Here is a 24,781-nt window from a genome sequence, read left to right on the forward strand (position 1 = left end):
ATACCCAAATCTAACTGCCTGTAGCTCAGGTCCTGAAGCAAGGATATGCATATTCTTAGTACCATTTGAAAGGAAACACTTAAGTTTGTGGAAATGTGAATGGAATGTAGTAGAATAACACACAATACATCTGGTATAAGATACAAAGAAAAAAAAAAAACGTTCTTTTGTATTTGTACCATCATCTTTGAAATGCAAAGATTGTGCACTCCTCAAACAATACCATGGTATTATTTCACTGTAATAGCTACAGTAAATTGGACAGTGCAGTTAACTTAAAATCTTGTTAATCTTTCTGCCAATATCAGATATGTCTATGTCCTGGGAAATTTTCTTGTTCCTTACAACCTCATGCTAATCGCATTAGTCTATCATTACACAGCTGCACCTTGCGCTGGGGACAACAAAAGGCCACTCTAAAATGTGCAGTTTTTTTCACAACACAATGCCAGAGTTGTCTCAAGTTGAGGGAGCGTGCAATTGGTATGCTGACTGCAGGAATGTCCATAACCGCAGTCCACGTGTAACCATGCCAGCCCAGGACCTCCACATCCGGCTTCTTCTGAAACCAGCCACCCAGACAGCTAATGAAATTTATGAGTTTTTCTGTCTGTAATAACGCCCTTTTGTGAGAAAAAACTCATTCTGATTGGCTGGGCTTCCCTGTGGGTGGGCCTGGCTCCCCAGGCCCACCCATGCCCTGGGCCCCTGCCCATAGATTAGGGTCTAATGAATTAATTTCAATTGACTGATTTCCTTATATGAACTGTAACTCAGTAAAATCACTGAAATTTAAGCATGTTGCATTTATATTTTTGTTCAGTAAAGTTTGTCCATCAGTGAGTGAGTGTGAGAGAAAGTATTTGATAATCTGGATAATCTGACAGACAAGAGAGTAGGAGGGGAATTCCTCATAAAAGTAGAACAAAAACAGGACCATCGTTTTTGGGAATTTCACGAAATGTAATCCATAGGAGGGTGCTTTGGAGGAAGGATTGTTAAAATACAGTTGCGGCCAAATATATTGGCACCCTTTAACTTTTCTTAAATAATTCCCTATTTATTCAAAATTAAGTTGTCTCCACACCTTATTGGATTTCAACATTGCAGAACCTGTTTCATTTTTGTAAACCTAAGTTTACAATTTTAAAGTAGAAAATAAAGACAAAAGGGCCTGGACAAAATGATTGGCACCCAAGCGCTAGTACTTTGTTGTATAACCCAACTGCAGACAAATGCTTATTGTAGCCATCAATGAGCTTGCTGCACCTATTTAGTGGCCCACTTTCCTGGAGCAAACTTCTCTAATTCTTCAAAGTTTGAGGGTGCTCTCCAGCAGCTGCTGTTTTCAGATCTCGCCATGTGATTCAGATCTGGACTGTTCGCTGGCCACTCCAGAATAGGCCAACGTTTCCTCTTGAACCACTCCTTTTTTTATGTGTGTTTGGGGTTGTTGTCCTGCTGGAAGACCCACAACCTTCAATTGAGACCCAGTTTTTGGATGCTGGGTTGAACATTGGACTCCAGAAGAGCTGAAAATCTGCTGATGTCATGATACCTTGAGCATGTTCAAGGCCCTTAGCACTAGAGGCAGAAAAGCAACCCCACAGAATTATCAAACCTCCCCCATGTTTGATTGTAGGGAGGGTGTTCTTTTCTTTGAAAGCTTCATTTGGTTGTCCCTACGATGCAGTGGTGTAATGTACTTCAGTAAAAATACTTGAAAGTACTACTTCAGTAGATTTTTTGGTTATTTGACAAGTTTTACACATGCCTAAAGAAAATAAATGTACTTTTTACACCATACATCTTCCCTGACACCCAAAAGTACTCGTTACATTTTGAATGCTTAGCAGAACAGGAAAATGGTCCAATTCACTGACTTATCAAGAGAACATACCTGGTCATCCGTACTGCCTCTTATCTGACTAAACTCACTAAACACACGCATTTGTAAATTAGGTCTGGTGTTGCAGTGTGCCTCTGGCTATCCGTAAATAAGATGGTGCTATCTGGTTTGTTTAATATAAGGAATTTTAAATGATTTATACTTTTACTTTTGATACTTAAGTATATTTAAAATCAAATATTTTTAGACTTTTAATCAAGTAGTATTTTACTGGGTGACTCACTTTTTATTAAGATATCATTTTCTATTAAGACACCTTTACTTCTACTCAAGTACGGCAATTGGTTACTTTTTCCACTATATTTTCAGTATTCATATGCAGTATTAATGTCAGAACATTGTTATTGAAATCAAAATACTACTCGTATTACAAAGCAAGCAGTAAAGCTACTATACATACAGCATGACACCAATTTTTCCTTTGTTGCACATACAGATGAAACATTATGGAGTCTTGAAAGGAGGACTGGGTCAGGCCAAAATGTCACAAATGTTCAAACTTCAATTATTTTTCAAAAGGGGCACAACTTTCACCGGGGCTGTTTTACATTGCAATGTGATAGAAGCAGCAGCGGTCTGCTACAGAACCATGTGGATGCCTCTGAGCGGTCGGTAGGCTGTTGGAGAGGCTTGTACTTTCTATTGAGCTATTTTTATACACTAGCTTTTAGGAGTGGGATGTTTTTCAGACGAAGAAATATGGGTGATCAATATTTAGCCCTATTTCTAGGCAATGTAGTAAACTATAGTCTAATCATAGGCCTATTTAGGAAGTACATTTCCTTGGAAAGATAACTGCCCCATGCTTCATCGCCCATGCTTAGGCTATAGGCTACTCTATTTAATTGAGACCAAACGCGCACCTGATCTGGCAGGTATAGATACTGAACTTTAAGGAACAAGAATGATGATAGCAACACTTGCAACGTTTTGCATAGGCCTATTGGATATAGCCTACCTTTTAGCAGGACGATTTGCAGGCAGAGACAAATAAATGGGTAATCAATACCTATTGAAAATGAAAAGGGTGCAGCGCTCGCTCACCTTAGCAGCCTAACCTATGTGCGCTTTTCCTTTTCAATGATGATTGCATTTTTTGATTGGAGAGGTAGGCTACTGAAGTGCTGAGAAATGCAGACCACGCCACAATGATCTCTGTCTGGACCTGCATGTCCCGGAGGCATCCCCCGGGTATGCAACCCTCTAGCGCAGTCAGTACACAACCCTATGCTCATCATGTCTTAGCAGCATCAGTTGGTGACAGGGGTACCAGCAGGGTCAGACAGCCAGGGAAGACCAGTCTACGGAGCTCAGGTGAATTTTGCTGTATATTAACAATATCAGTGAATGATACAAAGTTCCATCTTGAATTGTTGGGTATACCTACAGTAGCTTCAGGGCAGCAGCTTAAGCAAAGCTACAGTCTGGGATCTGGGAATAATGGGAATTTCAATTATTGAACCATTGATTCTATTCTTGAATAATATAATGTATAAATATACACCCAGGTAATTATTTGTCATGCCTTATTTTAGGAGGATCAGATGGTGACATGTCTCAGCAGGGTCAGGCAGCCAGGGAAGACCAGTCTGTTACGGAGGTGAGGTGAATTTTTGCAGATACAACACTACGCTCTCTGTGCGGCAAACACTGGACAAGCCAGGTGCTATTTACGGCAGTCTGACAAACCTCCAAAGTTCATTTCCTGGACAAGAGAAATACCTATGTAAGAATGCTGTTCATTGACTACAGCTCAGCATTCAACACCATAGTACCCTCCAAACACATCATTAAACTTGAGGCCCTGGGTCTCAACCCCGCCTTGTGCAATTGGGTCCTGGACTTTGACGGGCCGCCCCCAGGTGGTGAAGGTAGGAACCAACATCTCCACTTCACTGATCCTCAACACTGGGGCCCCACAAGGGTGCGCGCTCAGCCCCCTCCTGTACTCCCTGTTCACCCATGACTGCCTGGCCATGCACGCCTCTAACTCAATCAAGTTTGCAGACGACAACAGTAGTAGGCTTGATTACCAACGACGAGAGCCTACAGGGAGGTGGTGAGGGCTCTCGGAATGTGGTGTCAGGAAAACAACCTCTCACTCGTCAACAAAACAAAGGAGATGATCGTGGACTTCAGGAAACAGCAGAGCACCCCCTTATCCACATATACGGGACAACAGTGGAGAAGGTGGAAAGTTTCAAGTTCCTCGGCGAACGCATCATGGACAAACTTAAATGGTCCACTCACACAGACTGTGTGGTGAAGGCGCAATAGCACCTCTTCAACCTCAGGAGGCTGAAGAAATTTGGCTTGTCACCTAAAACCCCTCACAAACTTTTAGATGCACAATTGAGAGCATCCTGTCGGGCTGTATCACCGCCTGGTACGTCAACTTCACCGGCCACAACTGCAAGGCTCTCCAGAGGGCGGTGCGGTCTGCACAACGCACCAGAACACCTATAGCACCTGATGTCACAGGAAGGCCAAAAAGATCATCAAGGACAACAACCACCCAAGCCACTGCCTGTTCAACCCGCTACCATCCAGAAGGCGAGGTCAGTACAGGTGCATCAACCTGGGACTGGGAGACCGAAGCGTTTTTTCAATCTCAAGGCTATCAGACTGTTAAATAGCCATCACTAGCACAGAGGCTGCTGCCCTATATACATAGACTTTAAATCACTGGCCACTTCAATAAACGGATCACTAGTCACTTTAAACAATGCCACTTTACTAATGTTTACATATCTTGCATTACTCATATCTATAAACATTATTCCATCTACTGCATCTTGCCTATGCCGCTCTGTCATTGCTCATCCATAGATTGATACATTCTTATTGCATCCCTTTACTTAGATGTGTGTATTACGTAGTTGTGGAATTGTTAGATTACTTGTTAGATATTGTTGCACTGTCGGAACCAGAAGCACAAGCATTCCGCTACACTCGCAATAACATCTGCTAACCATGTGTATGTGACCAATAACATTTGATTTTAATTTGGAGGTGTAAAACACAAAAAGGGGTCATATTTGCATATGTTTTGGTTCTTGTGAAGGCTGGCTGAATTCTGGCAAAGAGTTGTTCTTTTATCTCAGCATGTCTACAGATTCTCCCTTCTCCGTTTTTGTTTGCTTGGAAATGTTGATACTGGAGACTTATCTGAAGAAACTGTGTAACCAAGCATTTATAGCGGCTAAGAAGTGCATTGTCATTAATTGGAAGGTTGGTTATCCTCCCACAATGTCAAGTTATGTATCACTAGATTTGATTTACTACAAGACTAAGGGTATACTGGGCAACTTTCATTAGGTCTGGATGACTTATATGGAATAGAGTACGACGACAGTCTATTGAAAACATGCCCATGTCAGGGGAGATACCTATTTAGGTCTGCCGTCCTGTAGGTCACTCTGGCCTTGGCCTAACACACCCGAAACCAATAAGAAATGTTTCACTAAGATCCTCAAGCTGAGTGGGGTGTGTTGGGGCGCTGCAGGGTGGTGGACCGCTAAGGACAGTACGGGGGGATCCAGCTACTGTATATTGTCTGCAAGTAAAAAGAGCTCTACAATTAGTCCTATGAGATTAATTTATATGGAGGATTTGCTGTTTCTGTGTCAACGTACAGTACCAGTCAAAGGTTTGGACACCTACTCATTCAAGGGTTTTTCTTTATTTTTACTATTTTCTACATTGTCGAATAAGAGAGTGTGCAAAGCTGTCATCAAGGCAAAGGGTGGCTACTTTGAAGAATCTCAAATATAAGACATACACTTTTTTGGTTACTACATGATTCCATATGTGTTATTTCATAGTTTTGATAGAAAAATAAATGAGTAGGTGTGTCCAAACCTTTGCCTGGTACTGTACGTATTCAGACCATTTACTCAGTACTTGGTTAAAGCACATTTGGCAGTGATTACAGCCGCAAGTCTTCTTGGGTATGATGCTACAAGCTTGGCACATCTGTATTTGGGGAGTTTCTCCCATTCTTCTCTGCATATCCTCTCAAGCTCTGTCAGGTTGGCTGGGGAGCGTTGCTGCACAGCTATTTTCAGGTGTCTCCAGAGATATTCGATCGGGTTCAAGTCCGGGCCCCTCAAGGACATTCAGAGACTTGTCCCGAAGCGACTGCTGCGTTGTTTTGGGTGTGTGCTTAGGGTTGTTGGAAGATGACCCTTCACTCCAGTCTGAGGTCCTGAGTGCGTGCGTGCCATCATCCCTAGCAGGCAGCTAACATTGTCAGAGGCACACAACACGTAAACAAACCGGCAAAACACTGACAAAAACTATAGAACAGCTGGAGGAAGTTTGTCAACCTATGCTACCTGAGGAGCAAGAGTTTACAAGTCAAGACAGAACTAGCAGGTGCATTGCACTAGCACTCTCATTGAAGAACAAAATACCCCTCTCACCTTCACTCTGACTATACTCAGCCAGGTATGATATCCCATCTGTCCCTATACATTACACCTAGATGTGAACCAAATGTAAGATCAACCCTAAACTACACAATCCTAGATAGATGATAACGACACATGCTGGGATCCTTGCACTCAGGACTGTTCAATGTCGGTCCTGGAGAGCCATAATAATTCTGGTTTTCATCCTCTCCGTCTAATAAGGGACTAATTCAGATCTGGGACACCAGGTGAATGCAATTTACCAGGTAGAAACAAAAAAAAACAGAAGCTTATCAGCCCTCCAGGACCAGAATTGAACAGCCCTGCTTTCACTGAACCTCAGTACTAATGCAGACAGTGGGAGAAGTTGTGAGAGAGGGAGGATGTTTTCTCAATCACACACCCCCAGTATGAAAAAAAAAAAATTGATGAGAAAAAGTGTGATGGGAAATGTTTATTCAAGTTTCAATGGGAAAGTGGCAAATAGTTCCAGCTGTTTAAAAGTTGGTGGCAGGCAGACCAGAATTAAAAGTCCCACCCTGGATAGATGCTCCTCTAATCTATACTGAACAAAAATATAAACACAACATATGTGTTGGTCCCACATTTCATGAGCTGAAATAAATGATCCGAGAAATTTTCCATAACGCAAGAAAAGCTTATTTCTCTCAAATTGTGCACAAATTTGTTGACATCCCTGTTAGCGAAATTTCTCCTTTGCCAAGATAACCCATCCACCTTACAGGTGTGGCATATCAAGAAGCTGAAAATCTTAATCCTTTGAAGAATTTTCCCCCTTTTTTTAAATTTTCACCTAAAATGACATACCCAAATCTAACTGCCTGTAGCTCAGGTCCTGAAGCAAGGATATGCATATTCTTAGTACCATTTGAAAGGAAACACTTAAGTTTGTGGAAATGTGAATGGAATGTAGTAGAATAACACACAATACATCTGGTATAAGATACAAAGAAAAAAAAAAAACGTTCTTTTGTATTTGTACCATCATCTTTGAAATGCAAAGATTGTGCACTCCTCAAACAATACCATGGTATTATTTCACTGTAATAGCTACAGTAAATTGGACAGTGCAGTTAACTTAAAATCTTGTTAATCTTTCTGCCAATATCAGATATGTCTATGTCCTGGGAAATTTTCTTGTTCCTTACAACCTCATGCTAATCGCATTAGTCTATCATTACACAGCTGCACCTTGCGCTGGGGACAACAAAAGGCCACTCTAAAATGTGCAGTTTTTTTCACAACACAATGCCAGAGTTGTCTCAAGTTGAGGGAGCGTGCAATTGGTATGCTGACTGCAGGAATGTCCATAACCGCAGTCCACGTGTAACCATGCCAGCCCAGGACCTCCACATCCGGCTTCTTCTGAAACCAGCCACCCAGACAGCTAATGAAATTTATGAGTTTTTCTGTCTGTAATAACGCCCTTTTGTGAGAAAAAACTCATTCTGATTGGCTGGGCTTCCCTGTGGGTGGGCCTGGCTCCCCAGGCCCACCCATGCCCTGGGCCCCTGCCCATAGATTAGGGTCTAATGAATTAATTTCAATTGACTGATTTCCTTATATGAACTGTAACTCAGTAAAATCACTGAAATTTAAGCATGTTGCATTTATATTTTTGTTCAGTAAAGTTTGTCCATCAGTGAGTGAGTGTGAGAGAAAGTATTTGATAATCTGGATAATCTGACAGACAAGAGAGTAGGAGGGGAATTCCTCATAAAAGTAGAACAAAAACAGGACCATCGTTTTTGGGAATTTCACGAAATGTAATCCATAGGAGGGTGCTTTGGAGGAAGGATTGTTAAAATACAGTTGCGGCCAAATATATTGGCACCCTTTAACTTTTCTTAAATAATTCCCTATTTATTCAAAATTAAGTTGTCTCCACACCTTATTGGATTTCAACATTGCAGAACCTGTTTCATTTTTGTAAACCTAAGTTTACAATTTTAAAGTAGAAAATAAAGACAAAAGGGCCTGGACAAAATGATTGGCACCCAAGCGCTAGTACTTTGTTGTATAACCCAACTGCAGACAAATGCTTATTGTAGCCATCAATGAGCTTGCTGCACCTATTTAGTGGCCCACTTTCCTGGAGCAAACTTCTCTAATTCTTCAAAGTTTGAGGGTGCTCTCCAGCAGCTGCTGTTTTCAGATCTCGCCATGTGATTCAGATCTGGACTGTTCGCTGGCCACTCCAGAATAGGCCAACGTTTCCTCTTGAACCACTCCTTTTTTTATGTGTGTTTGGGGTTGTTGTCCTGCTGGAAGACCCACAACCTTCAATTGAGACCCAGTTTTTGGATGCTGGGTTGAACATTGGACTCCAGAAGAGCTGAAAATCTGCTGATGTCATGATACCTTGAGCATGTTCAAGGCCCTTAGCACTAGAGGCAGAAAAGCAACCCCACAGAATTATCAAACCTCCCCCATGTTTGATTGTAGGGAGGGTGTTCTTTTCTTTGAAAGCTTCATTTGGTTGTCCCTACGATGCAGTGGTGTAATGTACTTCAGTAAAAATACTTGAAAGTACTACTTCAGTAGATTTTTTGGTTATTTGACAAGTTTTACACATGCCTAAAGAAAATAAATGTACTTTTTACACCATACATCTTCCCTGACACCCAAAAGTACTCGTTACATTTTGAATGCTTAGCAGAACAGGAAAATGGTCCAATTCACTGACTTATCAAGAGAACATACCTGGTCATCCGTACTGCCTCTTATCTGACTAAACTCACTAAACACACGCATTTGTAAATTAGGTCTGGTGTTGCAGTGTGCCTCTGGCTATCCGTAAATAAGATGGTGCTATCTGGTTTGTTTAATATAAGGAATTTTAAATGATTTATACTTTTACTTTTGATACTTAAGTATATTTAAAATCAAATATTTTTAGACTTTTAATCAAGTAGTATTTTACTGGGTGACTCACTTTTTATTAAGATATCATTTTCTATTAAGACACCTTTACTTCTACTCAAGTACGGCAATTGGTTACTTTTTCCACTACTGTTACTATGCCAAAATTGTATATTTTCAGTATTCATATGCAGTATTAATGTCAGAACATTGTTATTGAAATCAAAATACTACTCGTATTACAAAGCAAGCAGTAAAGCTACTATACATACAGCATGACACCAATTTTTCCTTTGTTGCACATACAGATGAAACATTATGGAGTCTTGAAAGGAGGACTGGGTCAGGCCAAAATGTCACAAATGTTCAAACTTCAATTATTTTTCAAAAGGGGCACAACTTTCACCGGGGCTGTTTTACATTGCAATGTGATAGAAGCAGCAGCGGTCTGCTACAGAACCATGTGGATGCCTCTGAGCGGTCGGTAGGCTGTTGGAGAGGCTTGTACTTTCTATTGAGCTATTTTTATACACTAGCTTTTAGGAGTGGGATGTTTTTCAGACGAAGAAATATGGGTGATCAATATTTAGCCCTATTTCTAGGCAATGTAGTAAACTATAGTCTAATCATAGGCCTATTTAGGAAGTACATTTCCTTGGAAAGATAACTGCCCCATGCTTCATCGCCCATGCTTAGGCTATAGGCTACTCTATTTAATTGAGACCAAACGCGCACCTGATCTGGCAGGTATAGATACTGAACTTTAAGGAACAAGAATGATGATAGCAACACTTGCAACGTTTTGCATAGGCCTATTGGATATAGCCTACCTTTTAGCAGGACGATTTGCAGGCAGAGACAAATAAATGGGTAATCAATACCTATTGAAAATGAAAAGGGTGCAGCGCTCGCTCACCTTAGCAGCCTAACCTATGTGCGCTTTTCCTTTTCAATGATGATTGCATTTTTTGATTGGAGAGGTAGGCTACTGAAGTGCTGAGAAATGCAGACCACGCCACAATGATCTCTGTCTGGACCTGCATGTCCCGGAGGCATCCCCCGGGTATGCAACCCTCTAGCGCAGTCAGTACACAACCCTATGCTCATCATGTCTTAGCAGCATCAGTTGGTGACAGGGGTACCAGCAGGGTCAGACAGCCAGGGAAGACCAGTCTACGGAGCTCAGGTGAATTTTGCTGTATATTAACAATATCAGTGAATGATACAAAGTTCCATCTTGAATTGTTGGGTATACCTACAGTAGCTTCAGGGCAGCAGCTTAAGCAAAGCTACAGTCTGGGATCTGGGAATAATGGGAATTTCAATTATTGAACCATTGATTCTATTCTTGAATAATATAATGTATAAATATACACCCAGGTAATTATTTGTCATGCCTTATTTTAGGAGGATCAGATGGTGACATGTCTCAGCAGGGTCAGGCAGCCAGGGAAGACCAGTCTGTTACGGAGGTGAGGTGAATTTTTGCAGATACAACACTACGCTCTCTGTGCGGCAAACACTGGACAAGCCAGGTGCTATTTACGGCAGTCTGACAAACCTCCAAAGTTCATTTCCTGGACAAGAGAAATACCTATGTAAGAATGCTGTTCATTGACTACAGCTCAGCATTCAACACCATAGTACCCTCCAAACACATCATTAAACTTGAGGCCCTGGGTCTCAACCCCGCCTTGTGCAATTGGGTCCTGGACTTTGACGGGCCGCCCCCAGGTGGTGAAGGTAGGAACCAACATCTCCACTTCACTGATCCTCAACACTGGGGCCCCACAAGGGTGCGCGCTCAGCCCCCTCCTGTACTCCCTGTTCACCCATGACTGCCTGGCCATGCACGCCTCTAACTCAATCAAGTTTGCAGACGACAACAGTAGTAGGCTTGATTACCAACGACGAGAGCCTACAGGGAGGTGGTGAGGGCTCTCGGAATGTGGTGTCAGGAAAACAACCTCTCACTCGTCAACAAAACAAAGGAGATGATCGTGGACTTCAGGAAACAGCAGAGCACCCCCTTATCCACATATACGGGACAACAGTGGAGAAGGTGGAAAGTTTCAAGTTCCTCGGCGAACGCATCATGGACAAACTTAAATGGTCCACTCACACAGACTGTGTGGTGAAGGCGCAATAGCACCTCTTCAACCTCAGGAGGCTGAAGAAATTTGGCTTGTCACCTAAAACCCCTCACAAACTTTTAGATGCACAATTGAGAGCATCCTGTCGGGCTGTATCACCGCCTGGTACGTCAACTTCACCGGCCACAACTGCAAGGCTCTCCAGAGGGCGGTGCGGTCTGCACAACGCACCAGAACACCTATAGCACCTGATGTCACAGGAAGGCCAAAAAGATCATCAAGGACAACAACCACCCAAGCCACTGCCTGTTCAACCCGCTACCATCCAGAAGGCGAGGTCAGTACAGGTGCATCAACCTGGGACTGGGAGACCGAAGCGTTTTTTCAATCTCAAGGCTATCAGACTGTTAAATAGCCATCACTAGCACAGAGGCTGCTGCCCTATATACATAGACTTTAAATCACTGGCCACTTCAATAAACGGATCACTAGTCACTTTAAACAATGCCACTTTACTAATGTTTACATATCTTGCATTACTCATATCTATAAACATTATTCCATCTACTGCATCTTGCCTATGCCGCTCTGTCATTGCTCATCCATAGATTGATACATTCTTATTGCATCCCTTTACTTAGATGTGTGTATTACGTAGTTGTGGAATTGTTAGATTACTTGTTAGATATTGTTGCACTGTCGGAACCAGAAGCACAAGCATTCCGCTACACTCGCAATAACATCTGCTAACCATGTGTATGTGACCAATAACATTTGATTTTAATTTGGAGGTGTAAAACACAAAAAGGGGTCATATTTGCATATGTTTTGGTTCTTGTGAAGGCTGGCTGAATTCTGGCAAAGAGTTGTTCTTTTATCTCAGCATGTCTACAGATTCTCCCTTCTCCGTTTTTGTTTGCTTGGAAATGTTGATACTGGAGACTTATCTGAAGAAACTGTGTAACCAAGCATTTATAGCGGCTAAGAAGTGCATTGTCATTAATTGGAAGGTTGGTTATCCTCCCACAATGTCAAGTTATGTATCACTAGATTTGATTTACTACAAGACTAAGGGTATACTGGGCAACTTTCATTAGGTCTGGATGACTTATATGGAATAGAGTACGACGACAGTCTATTGAAAACATGCCCATGTCAGGGGAGATACCTATTTAGGTCTGCCGTCCTGTAGGTCACTCTGGCCTTGGCCTAACACACCCGAAACCAATAAGAAATGTTTCACTAAGATCCTCAAGCTGAGTGGGGTGTGTTGGGGCGCTGCAGGGTGGTGGACCGCTAAGGACAGTACGGGGGGATCCAGCTACTGTATATTGTCTGCAAGTAAAAAGAGCTCTACAATTAGTCCTATGAGATTAATTTATATGGAGGATTTGCTGTTTCTGTGTCAACGTACAGTACCAGTCAAAGGTTTGGACACCTACTCATTCAAGGGTTTTTCTTTATTTTTACTATTTTCTACATTGTCGAATAAGAGAGTGTGCAAAGCTGTCATCAAGGCAAAGGGTGGCTACTTTGAAGAATCTCAAATATAAGACATACACTTTTTTGGTTACTACATGATTCCATATGTGTTATTTCATAGTTTTGATAGAAAAATAAATGAGTAGGTGTGTCCAAACCTTTGCCTGGTACTGTACGTATTCAGACCATTTACTCAGTACTTGGTTAAAGCACATTTGGCAGTGATTACAGCCGCAAGTCTTCTTGGGTATGATGCTACAAGCTTGGCACATCTGTATTTGGGGAGTTTCTCCCATTCTTCTCTGCATATCCTCTCAAGCTCTGTCAGGTTGGCTGGGGAGCGTTGCTGCACAGCTATTTTCAGGTGTCTCCAGAGATATTCGATCGGGTTCAAGTCCGGGCCCCTCAAGGACATTCAGAGACTTGTCCCGAAGCGACTGCTGCGTTGTTTTGGGTGTGTGCTTAGGGTTGTTGGAAGATGACCCTTCACTCCAGTCTGAGGTCCTGAGTGCTCTAGAGCAGGTTTTCATCAAGGTCCTCTCTGTACTTTGCTTCGTTCATATTTGCCTCGATCCTAACTAGTCTCACAGTCCCCACAGCATGCTGCTGCAACCACCATGCTTCACCGTAGGGATGATGCCAGGTTTACTCCAGACATGACACTTGGCATTCAGGCCAAAGAGTTCAATCTTGGTTTCATCAGACCAGAGAACCTTGTTTGTCATGGTCTGAGAGTCTTCATTCTTAAATGAGGCCACTGTGTTCTTGGGGAGCTTCAATGCTGCAGAAACGTTTTGGTACCCTTCCCCAGATCTGTGCCTCGTGACAATCCTGTCTCAGAGTTCTACTGACAATTCCTTCGACCTCATGGCTTGGTTTTTGCTCTGACATACACTGTCAACTGTGGGGCCTTATATAGGCAGGTGTGTGCCTTTCCAAATAATGTCTAATCAATTGAATTGACCACAGGTGGACTCCAATCAAGTTGTATAAACATCAAGCATGATCAATGTAAACAGGATGCACCGGAGCTCAATTTCTAGTCTCATAGCAAAGGGTCTGAAAACGTATGTAAATAAGGTGTTTGTTGTTTAATTTTGATACATTTTAAACAATTTCTAAAAACCTGTTTTCGCTTTGTCATTATGGGGTATTGTGTGTATATTGCTGAGGATTTCTTTGTATTTAGTCCATTTTAGAATAAGGCTGTTACGTAACAAAATCTGGAAAAAGTCAAGGGGTCTGAATACATTCCGAAGGCACCATATGTGCTTTTGATTTTTACCTTTCCCTTAGGGAATGAAAAAAATAAGGTGTGAACTGTTAAGGAAAATGTGTTGGGAGAGAGTTGAGTTATTGACTAGACTGGGATCCGGCGGGTAGGCGGCTCGGGCTGTCAAATTTGAGAGGATTCCTTAATAAAAACAATGAAAAGTCTGTATTTTCTCAAGAGTTGTTCATTTGTTAGGCTATTGGTTAAAGGTGCAACACAATATGTATTATTTAATTACTTTTGATCTAGTTCAGTCTTGATAATCACTTAAACATATTTAATAATGATCTCTTACCTAGCTTGATGACTGTGGGAATTTTTGCTTACTTTTCTTCTAAATAGAGACGACATATTGGATTGTGTAAAAAGGCATTACATGCCCCAAAAAATTCTGGGGGAGGACCACCAGACCCCTCGCCAAGTGTTTCTCAATGATGCTTTAAGATACAACATGTCAACATGTCAAATATATGTCAACAATCCTTCTTCCAAAGGTCCCTTCTATGGATTAAATTTCATGAAAATACCCAAAATGGTCCTGTTTTGTTCTAGTTTCGTGAAGAATCACCTAGAATGAGCATGTGAGCTGCTGCTGCCTCTGCTGTGTTTACGATACACACCCCCGACGCACATTACACCACTGTCAGCCTCTGAGCCTCAGCCTAGCCAGTCACAGACCTACAAGCACACACTCTGGGCTGACCCACCAACTGACTTGTATAGAAACCAGTATTCTAAACACCTAATGTTTCTCTCTCCCCCCCCCCCCCAGGAGCCTGTAATATAAGTTAGTCAGCTTTGTCACTGCTTCTCGTCAAAGAAAAGGAATTACTAGAACGGCATTCCCACTATTTATATGGTTCTCTCTACCCTTGTCTATCTTGCTCCGTATTCAGCTCCAATTTGTCCCTGTGTTTGACTCCTGACCTCTGTGTCACAAGGTCAGAGGACGGATTAGATGTGCTTTAAAAAGCGCTGACAGGAAAATAAGTGGGGGAGGTGTTTTTAGTGGTTTGCGCCTATGTAGTAAAATTAGTTCTTATCAATGGGAGGAAATGTGTGAGAAGTGTTGGAGAACTGCACTTGTTTACTTTTCAGATAAAAATAATAATAAACAGTTGCTTATATGATTTCAATCTTGAAGACATGATTTTGGAATATTCTTAACCTAGGAGCCTCCCATACATGGACGTTAACCGCAATACTGTTAAAACTGCTGGTGGCTGTAATATCAGACACTACTGCCTCCTTCATCCCCATGTCTTCGCTGGGTCTACAGTGCTGTCCTGTCCACAAACATGGGCCAGTACACTGCTCTCTGTTTTGTCATTCAACCTAAGCCTACTATATGAGCCTCATTTAAGTCCTCTACAATTAACCAGCTCAGAAAATCTATTCAGGACTCCATGGCTGGAGGCACAGTTTGGGGAGGGGTCTGTTCTGTTCGGTTGGAAAGCCAAACTCATCTCTCCTCTGTCCCCTCTAATCTCTCCTGTTCAAAACAAGTCGAAGTACTGGTGCCCCGCCCACCCCACCACCCCCTGTTGCCAACCTCAATTACAGCAGTCTATATTTAAAAAGAGGGAGTGGCAGTCAAGCAATTACCCTGAAGGATTAGTCTCTAGCGGCAATGCCATTGTTGGGGAGGAGAGGGGGAGTGTGTACTGTGTATAGAGGAGACCTTTCCTTGATGCCTGACCTTGGCATTAAAGCCTCCCTGACCTAGAAGCCCAGAAATTCTCATAAGGTGAGTTCAAGAGACAGACAAATGTCAAAACAAAAAGAGATCAAACGGAGCAAACAAGGTATGTAGAAAGTACAGAGCGAGCGAGAAGGGTGACAAAAGGAGAAATATTGCCTAATTATTTCATCATGAATTATGTTGGAAGTTGCAGGGGTTGTTTGTTTCGTTCATGAGTTAATTCAACTTATTTAAAGATTTGCCTACTATTACTCATCTTATCCGCAATAATAACATGTTTTGGATTTGGGAGACAATCTAGCGAACTGTTCCTCCTAATTGAAAGCAGACAGGCCGTCACACAGAGTCATTCTTAAAGAGTTCATTAGCTTCAGCCGCCCTGTAGACTCCCTCCCTCAGAAATCAGTGCAAAAAAACAATTATACAGGCTTTAGTTTGGTTTGCCATGAAGAGGAGCAGAGCCTTGCATGTGAGGAGGGATTTGGATTTATGTTGTTTCAACCCATCATCTCACCACTAGGGGCTTTGTTTAAAAAGTCTTTGAAGTAGGCAGTTATATTGGTTGTCCCGGACTCCCTTTCAGCCCAAGGCCATTTCCATTGGAGTGTCGGTCGGTCAGGTGCCCTCTTCCTGTTATTGTGCTGTCTGCTTCCTGTCAAAGAGACCCATGGGGCTTAGGGTTGGCGTCACCATCGTCACGGGGACCTCCTTCTGGCTCTGAATACCTTCCTGACAAGACATTTACCGATCGGCACGCATCACACTACATGTTTGTTATTGTTGGATGCAAAACAAATGCCTTAGGCCTAGTTTCTATATACCGACATACAGGGCCATCCCCTTTCTTTTCTGCATTGCAATGAAATTCTATGTGACGTTGGTACACAAGTCTACTACTAAACAAGGTAAATATCTCCAGGAAGAGCAGCAGATGAATTTCAATCTGATAACTGTCTTCATAGCTTGATTAGCTGTTATTTTAATTCTTAAGGGGTTAGAATAGTAGAATTCACAAGGTGCATTTTTGACATTTGGTTGTGCATCAGCAGTTTTTCCTCGTTATGTCAGTCACTGATAGTCACTCAATTATCCATGTCAGCTAACATTTAGATTACTAAATGAGTTTAGCGGACAGCTATATAAACTTGTTATCATGGTCGAATTACCGGCCATGGAGCCCCAATTGATTTTGTTAGTCAGTCTCACTCATATCACATTAAAATAACAGCTAATTTACCTCTCTCCCACAAGGCGACCTGAGTAGAATTGCATGAAATTAGTTCTAAAATGGCAAAATCTTTTTCACCCCATGGCAAAATGTGTAGAATTGCCAGCAAACTTGCTTTAAAACTGCAACATTTTCTCGACATTTCATAGGATGGATGTGGGTTCAGATTTTTTGTGGCCCCCACCCCCGTCAAAGGGGCGGCAGGTAGCCTAGTGGTTAGCGCATTGGGCCAGTAACCGAAAGGTTGCTGGATCGAATCCCCGAGCTGACAAGGTAAAAATCTGTCATTCTGCCCCTGAAGAAGCGAGTTAACCCACTGTTCCCGGGTAGGCCGTCATTGTAAATAAGAATTTGTTCTTAACTCACTTGCATAGTTAAATAAAAGGTTAAATAATATATATTTTTTTAAATTTAAAATCAAAGTTGCCCATCCCTGACTTCTGATGTCAGAGTTCTAGTCACTTTCCGAAAGAATTCCAAGAAAAACACACTTCAATAGAAACCTGACACTGTCACTGAGAACGAGATACAACTATTTTCAGCAGTATTCTGATGGTATCTGGGACTACTTTGAAAACACCTTCATTCACTATGACCACTTCAAAAGAGTCATGGAAAAGTACAGTATAACAAGATCTGTGATTGGCTCATAGGTGATGATGACTGTGCAATGGAGTTCTGTGGAGTAAAAAGCTTGTTGTAGCTTGTTTCTGAGGCTGACTGTGATTCTAGTTCTGCTGTGGACTAACACTGGGACTCTCCCTCAAGCAGGGGAACCCACCATTTATCCCATTAGGGCTTCTCTATAGGGCTCAACTTTATCACACACACCTATACAATTACTCAGTCTTCAATGAATACTTTATTAGTTGAATCAGCTGTGTAACTGCTTTGCCTTGCAGGGTAAAATGAGATTGCCCAACCCTTCTCTACACTGTCCTTTACCAAAACAGACCGCAAAGGCCTCTCCTTACAACCTCAGTCTACACAGGTATGCCTATAAATTATTATACTCATCCTGGACGATCCTGTACGGATGTACAAGGTCGCACTTCACCCACTGCTTCATGATTGGCTATAGCCTCCACCAGTCTTTACCCAAATCGCCCTATGTGTACGTGCCTGTGTTCATAATGTACACAGCAATGATTAAGATAAGTAGATTATCATACAGTAATGCTACCTGAAGTAGTATATCCACTGGCGTGCAAAATACGATACAGCACATTTTAAATGCATTAACTATTAGTTTTGTCATTGAGGAGCTTATAGCCTGCACTTTATGGGATGAAATCACTTCATAGATAGCAAATGCTTTCATGTCCTCAGCCAATCCAACCATACTACAGTGTCAAATAAGTGAGATGTAGCCTATGACGTGGAAATACTTCAATTCTGTTGCCCCATACGTTTCCATAAATCACATCCGGTAAAAAAAGAAAATGGGATGAAATGAATGTAAAAGCTATCATTAGCATTATTGGTTTCCCCATGTGCAAACCCTTTCATATCCATTTAAAAGTATCCCAAAATTCTACATGCTTAGAGTACTGTGTCGTGGCTGCCTTGGGCTGTTGATTTGTGAATACACACATACTTCTACCATCCCGTTGGTCACTTCGCTATGGTGATTCATATCACTTGGAGCATTAAAATAGAGTAGTGCACTACTTTTGAACAGACCCATATGGGGCGTAGTGTGCTACGCCCCATATGTAGTGCAAAAGTAGTGCACTAAATAGGGAATAGGGTGCCATAAGGGACAAAACATCTGCCTTCTCATACAGGGAAAACTTTCCTCTGGGCTCTTACACAGAAAGTGAGGTCATCCTTCCTTCTCAGGAACCCCTCGGAGACTCTGTGCTCTCTCATTTTGACTCATTAACTTGTCTACTTAAGCTATATCGATTTTGGTGCTCGTTATATAACGGCAATACAAGCTGTGAGGAATATACGCATGACAATCAAGAGTGAGTTATTCAGATATTTTAATGCTCCAAGTGATATGAATCACCATAGCGAAGTGACCAACGGGATGGTAGAAGTATGTGTGTATTCACAAATCAACAGCCCAAGGCAGCCACGACACAGTACTCTAAGCATGTAGAATTTTGGGCTACTTTTAAATGGATATGAAAGGGTTTGCACATGGGTATGCCTACACACACACACACACACACGTGCCAACATGCATACAAACGCACATACACACACGTGCAAATGCGCTCACACACACAGCGCGAGATAACTCCACTTCCCATTATTCAGAGTACATCTATAAATCATGCTCCAGTGTTGGCTGCTCCCCTCAGGTCCAAGACCTTTTCAAACAGACGGTGTTCCTCATTATCCCAGAACAAAAAAAGACAAAGAAAAAAGGAGAAAGGGCAGGATGAACATTAAAGGGATGAGCACAGCTGCTTTAAATAGTCCTCTAATCCGTCCATGAGACTACAGCCAGACTCTTGCCTGAAGAGAGCCAAGCAGGCAATGGAAGCATCATTATGTACCCCAGTACAGACAGCTTTAACACCTCTGTACGTGACTAACTTACCAAACCTAGAGAACTACACCAAACTTAGAGTGAATGCTGTACCTGGAAATAGAGCTTCAATTCCTGGGTTTCAGTCTCGCTATATACACTGAGTGTACAAAACATTAAGAGCACCTGTCAACACCTGTCATGGACAGAACACCTGCCCTTTCCATGACATCCATAAATCCATTTCAATCAGTGTAGATGAAGGGGAGGAGACCTTTTAAGCCTCGAGACATGTATTGTGTACAGTATATGTGCCATTCAGAGTGTGAATGGGCAAGACAAAATATATAAGTGCCTTTGAACAGGATATGATAGTAGGTGCCAGTTTGGTATACTCAGTGTAGATCGAAGTGTTGAATTGCTGACAGTGGCTTTTGACAATTTTACAACAATTATTTATATCATGAATTCTGCTGGAAGCTGCAGGGGTTGTTTCATTAGTAAGTAGCTTTAACGCGTGGAAAATATTACATCCATAGAAAACAACCTCAGAGAGGTAGTCTTAAAATAGATACACGAGGGACAGGAAGAAATATGGAAACCCACCAAGTGAAACCAATGAAACGAAACCAAAGAAGAAATAATGAAGAGTGAAAAAAATAAGAGCAAGAAAATAAGTCAGTCAGCTGATTGAAACTTCTCTCCTCCTCTTCCTGTCTGCCCCACCTCTTCCCCTTCCATCCATCCATTCTCCCTCCCTCCCTACAGCTGTTTGTCCTAGGTAGGGCACGTTGCCATGGGAACCCACACCTTTAAGGGCCCTGTCTGGTCCTGTCCCGTAGTGACTGAGAGGGGGAGGGGTGTATATGTGAGAGACCTGTGTCCCAGAGCGAGCTCAGACTGGTCTCCTCATCTACTTACTGTATGTAACAAGACGTCTACTGGGGCTGCTTAACCCCCACAGCACAATCAGTCGGTTCAATATTAATTTAGGGCTAAGGCGTAGCTATCGGCCGGAAAAACATTCACAAAACAAAAAAATGCTGTTAAGAAAATAAGAGTTAAAAAAATATTTACTAAATAAACTAAAGTAAAAGAAGTAACAATAAATAACAATGAGGGGGCTGTCACAGACTACAACAAGGTTCAAATTATGTTCAAACCCTATGGAAACACATTAAAGCGTTATCTAAGGCTCACCTCAGTACAGGTAGTGTTGAATAATGTGATGATGACCCGACTCGTAGACAGCTATAGTAGGCACTGCCAATACCACAGAACAGCCTGGATTGATTCAGTGAACAGGACAGGTGAACTCAACTCCCGCCACACCAGCCAGGGCTCATGCTGCAACTGGAACAGACACACTGCCTTTGAGGATCGGAGTTACTGCAGAAGGAAACTAATCAAATACTACAGTATGCAGTCAGACCAAAAGCCAGAGCTATAAAGACCAAGAATACTCAAAACGGAATGGAGACATAACGTGAGGAAAGAGACTTCAGTGTATAGAACTGTTGCTAGAAGCAGCTCAGTTCAAACTCCTTAAAATACTTCTAAAACTAAATATAAAAAGTTGAATGTTTCTGTTGCAAGTCAAATGGCTTCTTTGACGAGTTTATTTAAAACTACATTGGATATAATACAAAGTGTATATTTAAAATGCTCTAATCATGTCTCAAATGCTTGTGCAATACAGGCCATTAGAGTTTAAAGAGGAAACAAGAGGGAATAGCAAGCGATGAGGCTGCTTCACTAGTGACCCCTGGTGACTAAGACCAGACCTGTCACAGCCTGGGGACATACTGGATTCATGGCCCTTTCTCTGCTGCTCTGTCTGCCAACTGAAGACAACATAAGCACAATCAAATCAAATTGTATTTGTCACATGCTTGGTAAACAACAGGTGTAGACTAACAGTCAAATGCTTACAAGTGAGGGAACAAGGCTTTGCGGTGCCATCCTCTGACAGGTACAGTTTTGTCAGCTGACTGGACAAATTAAGGGTTTATTCAATGGAAATCTGCCAGAAAAAGTCAGAGAAAAAGAAGAGTGGGGAAGAGATCGAGGCTGAGCTGTTGCTTGCAGTTGGTAACAAGCCCCCCCCCCAGTCCCCAGCCATCTTCTCAATCCTCCCCCTCCTCCTATTCCAGTCCAATCCCCTGTCCATAACTAACAGGCCTCATCCTAATCTCTTTACATAACGTCAGCCCGTGACCTCAGCCAAGGAGACCGGTAGTGTCAGTCCGACCGGCCTCCCCTCCCCACAGGTCAGCACACACATAATGTAGACACTTCACCCAGCCTCCCCCGATGCATAGGTCAACACACACACGATGTAGACACTTTACCCAGCCTCCCCACTTTACCCAGCCTCCCCCGGTGCATAGGTCAACACACACACACACACACAGTAGACACTTCACCCAGCCTCCCCCGGTGCACAGGTCAACACACACAAAAATGTAGACACGTCACCCAGCCTCCCCCGGTGCATAGGTCAACACACACACACATAAATGTAGACACTTCAACCACTGTGTACATGGCTCTTCTCTTGCTCACCTTTTACAAACCAAATCCTAAAAGGCCTGCAGAAGAAGATCCTTGCTGCCTGTTATAACATGAGTGGGGGAAGAGAAGAGTGGTGCTTTGATCTTCCAGGGAAAGGAGGAGGCTCTGCTCAATAACATGTGAAGCTGAAGAGGCTGAGCGACCGGGAGGCTACTGCAGGTTAAGCTCTACTTGTGACTTAAATTTATTCTACTTTTTGTATAGTATGCTTCTATAACTGGCCTTATCTATAACTATTATTTTCTGTGTGCTGTGACATCATCATCCTCTATCTTTGTGCTCTTTTCCATCCCTTCTCTCTTATTTTCTCCTCTTTCACTCCAGTCCATCATTTCCATTTTTTGTGAAAGGGAGGGGCCGCTTGCTCTCAGACACAGATACTGAAGGAAAAATACAGCTAATACAGACAGAAAGGGCTCCAGTGACGTGGACTGTTGGGGGGAGGGCGAGCAACCAGACTTAGAGACAGACACTGCTTTGGTTCATCTGGCCGCCTGGCTATGGTCCCATTTTCAGAAAGGCTTCAAAGGAATAATTCATTTCACAGTCTAGTGTCCAGACACACAGCATCACGTCTCGCACCCTTTCAACACCTAACAGAAGAAAAGGGGTCTCCCTGCTCCTCTCTGATCATGTTGTATGGAACAGGGGCCCACCATAGAGAGCTTCAATAGTGTCTGGCTATGTCGATGGGGGGGGGGGGGGGGGGGGGGGGGGGGGGGGGGGGGGGTAAAGGCTTGGGGGGTCTTATGGACTCAAGCTGCACCTCATGTAGCCTTAAGAGTTCTGTCCAAAGGGACAAGCCAAATTAAGTAAAGTTACACACCGAGCTCTCCTTGCCATGGATTTATTTGACCATGGTTTGGGCTATAGAGCCTTCAAACAGACCAGCCCATCCCAGGATGTGTCCTACCTTCGAGGCTCGTCGACGGTCGGGGCATTCAGCGTGCTGGCACACCACCCAGTCCTCCTCCTGAACGGGCTTCTCGTCTGGAACACAGCAGAAGAAAGACCATAACAACCACACTTATGGTCTAACAACCACACCACATCTCCACGTACAGTTGAAGTCGGAAGTTTACATACACTTAGTCATTAAAACTCGTTTTTCAACCACTCCACAAGTTTCTTGTTAACAAACTATAGGTTTGGCAAGTCGGTTAGGACATCTACACTATGCATGACAAAAGTAATTTTTCCAACAATTGTTTACAGACAGATTATTTCACTTATATCACTGTATCACAATTCTAGTGGGTCAGAAGTTTACATACACTAAGTTGACTGTGCCTTTAAACAGCTTGGAAAATTCCAGAAAATGATGTCATGGCTTTAGAAGCTTCTGATAGGCTAATTAACATCATTTGAGTCAATTGGAGGTGTACCTGTGGATGTATTTCAAGGCCTACCTTCAAACTCAGTGCCTCTTTGCTTGACATCATGGGAAAATCAATAAGAAATCAGCCAAGACCTCAGAAAAAAAAATGTGTGGATCTCCACAAGTCTGGTTCCTCCTTGGGAGCAATTTCCAAACACCTGAAGGTACCATGTTCATCTGTACAAACAATAGTATGCAAGTATAAACACCATGGGACCACGCAGCTGTCATACTGCTCAGGAAGGAGACGCGTTCCGCTCCTAGAGATGAACGTACTTTGGTGCGAAAAGTGCAAATCAATCCCAGAACAACAGCAAAGGACCCTGTGAAGATGCTGGAGGAAACAGGTACAAAATTATCTATATCCATAGTAAAACAAGTCCTATATTGACATAACCTGAAAGGCCGCTGAGCAAGGAAGAAGTCACTGCTCCAAAACAGCCATAAAAAAGCCAGACAACGTTTGCAACTGCACATGGGAACAAAGATTGTACTTTTTGGACAAATGTCCTCTGGTCTGATGAAACAAAAATAGAACTGTTTGGCCATAATGACCATTGTTATGTTTGGAGGAAAAAGGGGGACGCTTGCAAGCTGAAGAACAACATCCCAACCGTGAAGCATGGGGGTGGCAGCATCATGTTGCCGGGGTGATTTGCTGCAGGAGGGACTGGTGCACTTCACAAAATAGATGGCATCATGAGGGAGGGAAAATTATGTGGATATATTAAAGCAACATCTCAAGACATCAGTCAGGAAGTTAAAGCTTGGTCGCAAATGGGTCTTCCAAATGGACAATGACTCCAAGCATACTTCCAAAGTTGTGGGAAAATGGCTTAAGAACAACAAAGTCAAGGTATTGGAATGGCCATCACAAAGCCCTGACCTCAATCCCATAGAAAATGGTTAGAACTGAAAAAGCGTGTGCGAGCAAGGAGGCCTACAAAACCTGACTCAGTTACACCAGCTCTGTCAGGAGGAATGGGCCAAAATTCCCCCAACTTATTGTGGGAAGCTTGTGGAAGGCTACCCAAAACATTTGACCCAAGTTAAACAATTTAAAGGCAATTCTACCAAATACTAATTGAGTGCATGTAAACTTCTGACCCACTGGGAATGTGATGAAAGAAATAAAAGATGAAATAAAATCGGCCTACTATTATTCTGACATTTTACATAAAATAAAGTGGTGATCCTAACGGACCTAAGACAGGAAATTTTTACTAGGATTAAATGTCAGGAATTGTGAAAAACTGAGTTTAAATGTATTTGGCTATCGTGTATGTAAACTTCCAACTACAACTGTAGGTCAAACACAAAGACATGCAAACTAAGTAAATGTGTCAAAACATATCGTAATCCCAT

Source organism: Salvelinus namaycush, chromosome 14 (assembly GCF_016432855.1).
Source record: "Salvelinus namaycush isolate Seneca chromosome 14, SaNama_1.0, whole genome shotgun sequence".
NCBI lineage: Eukaryota > Metazoa > Chordata > Actinopteri > Salmoniformes > Salmonidae > Salvelinus > Salvelinus namaycush.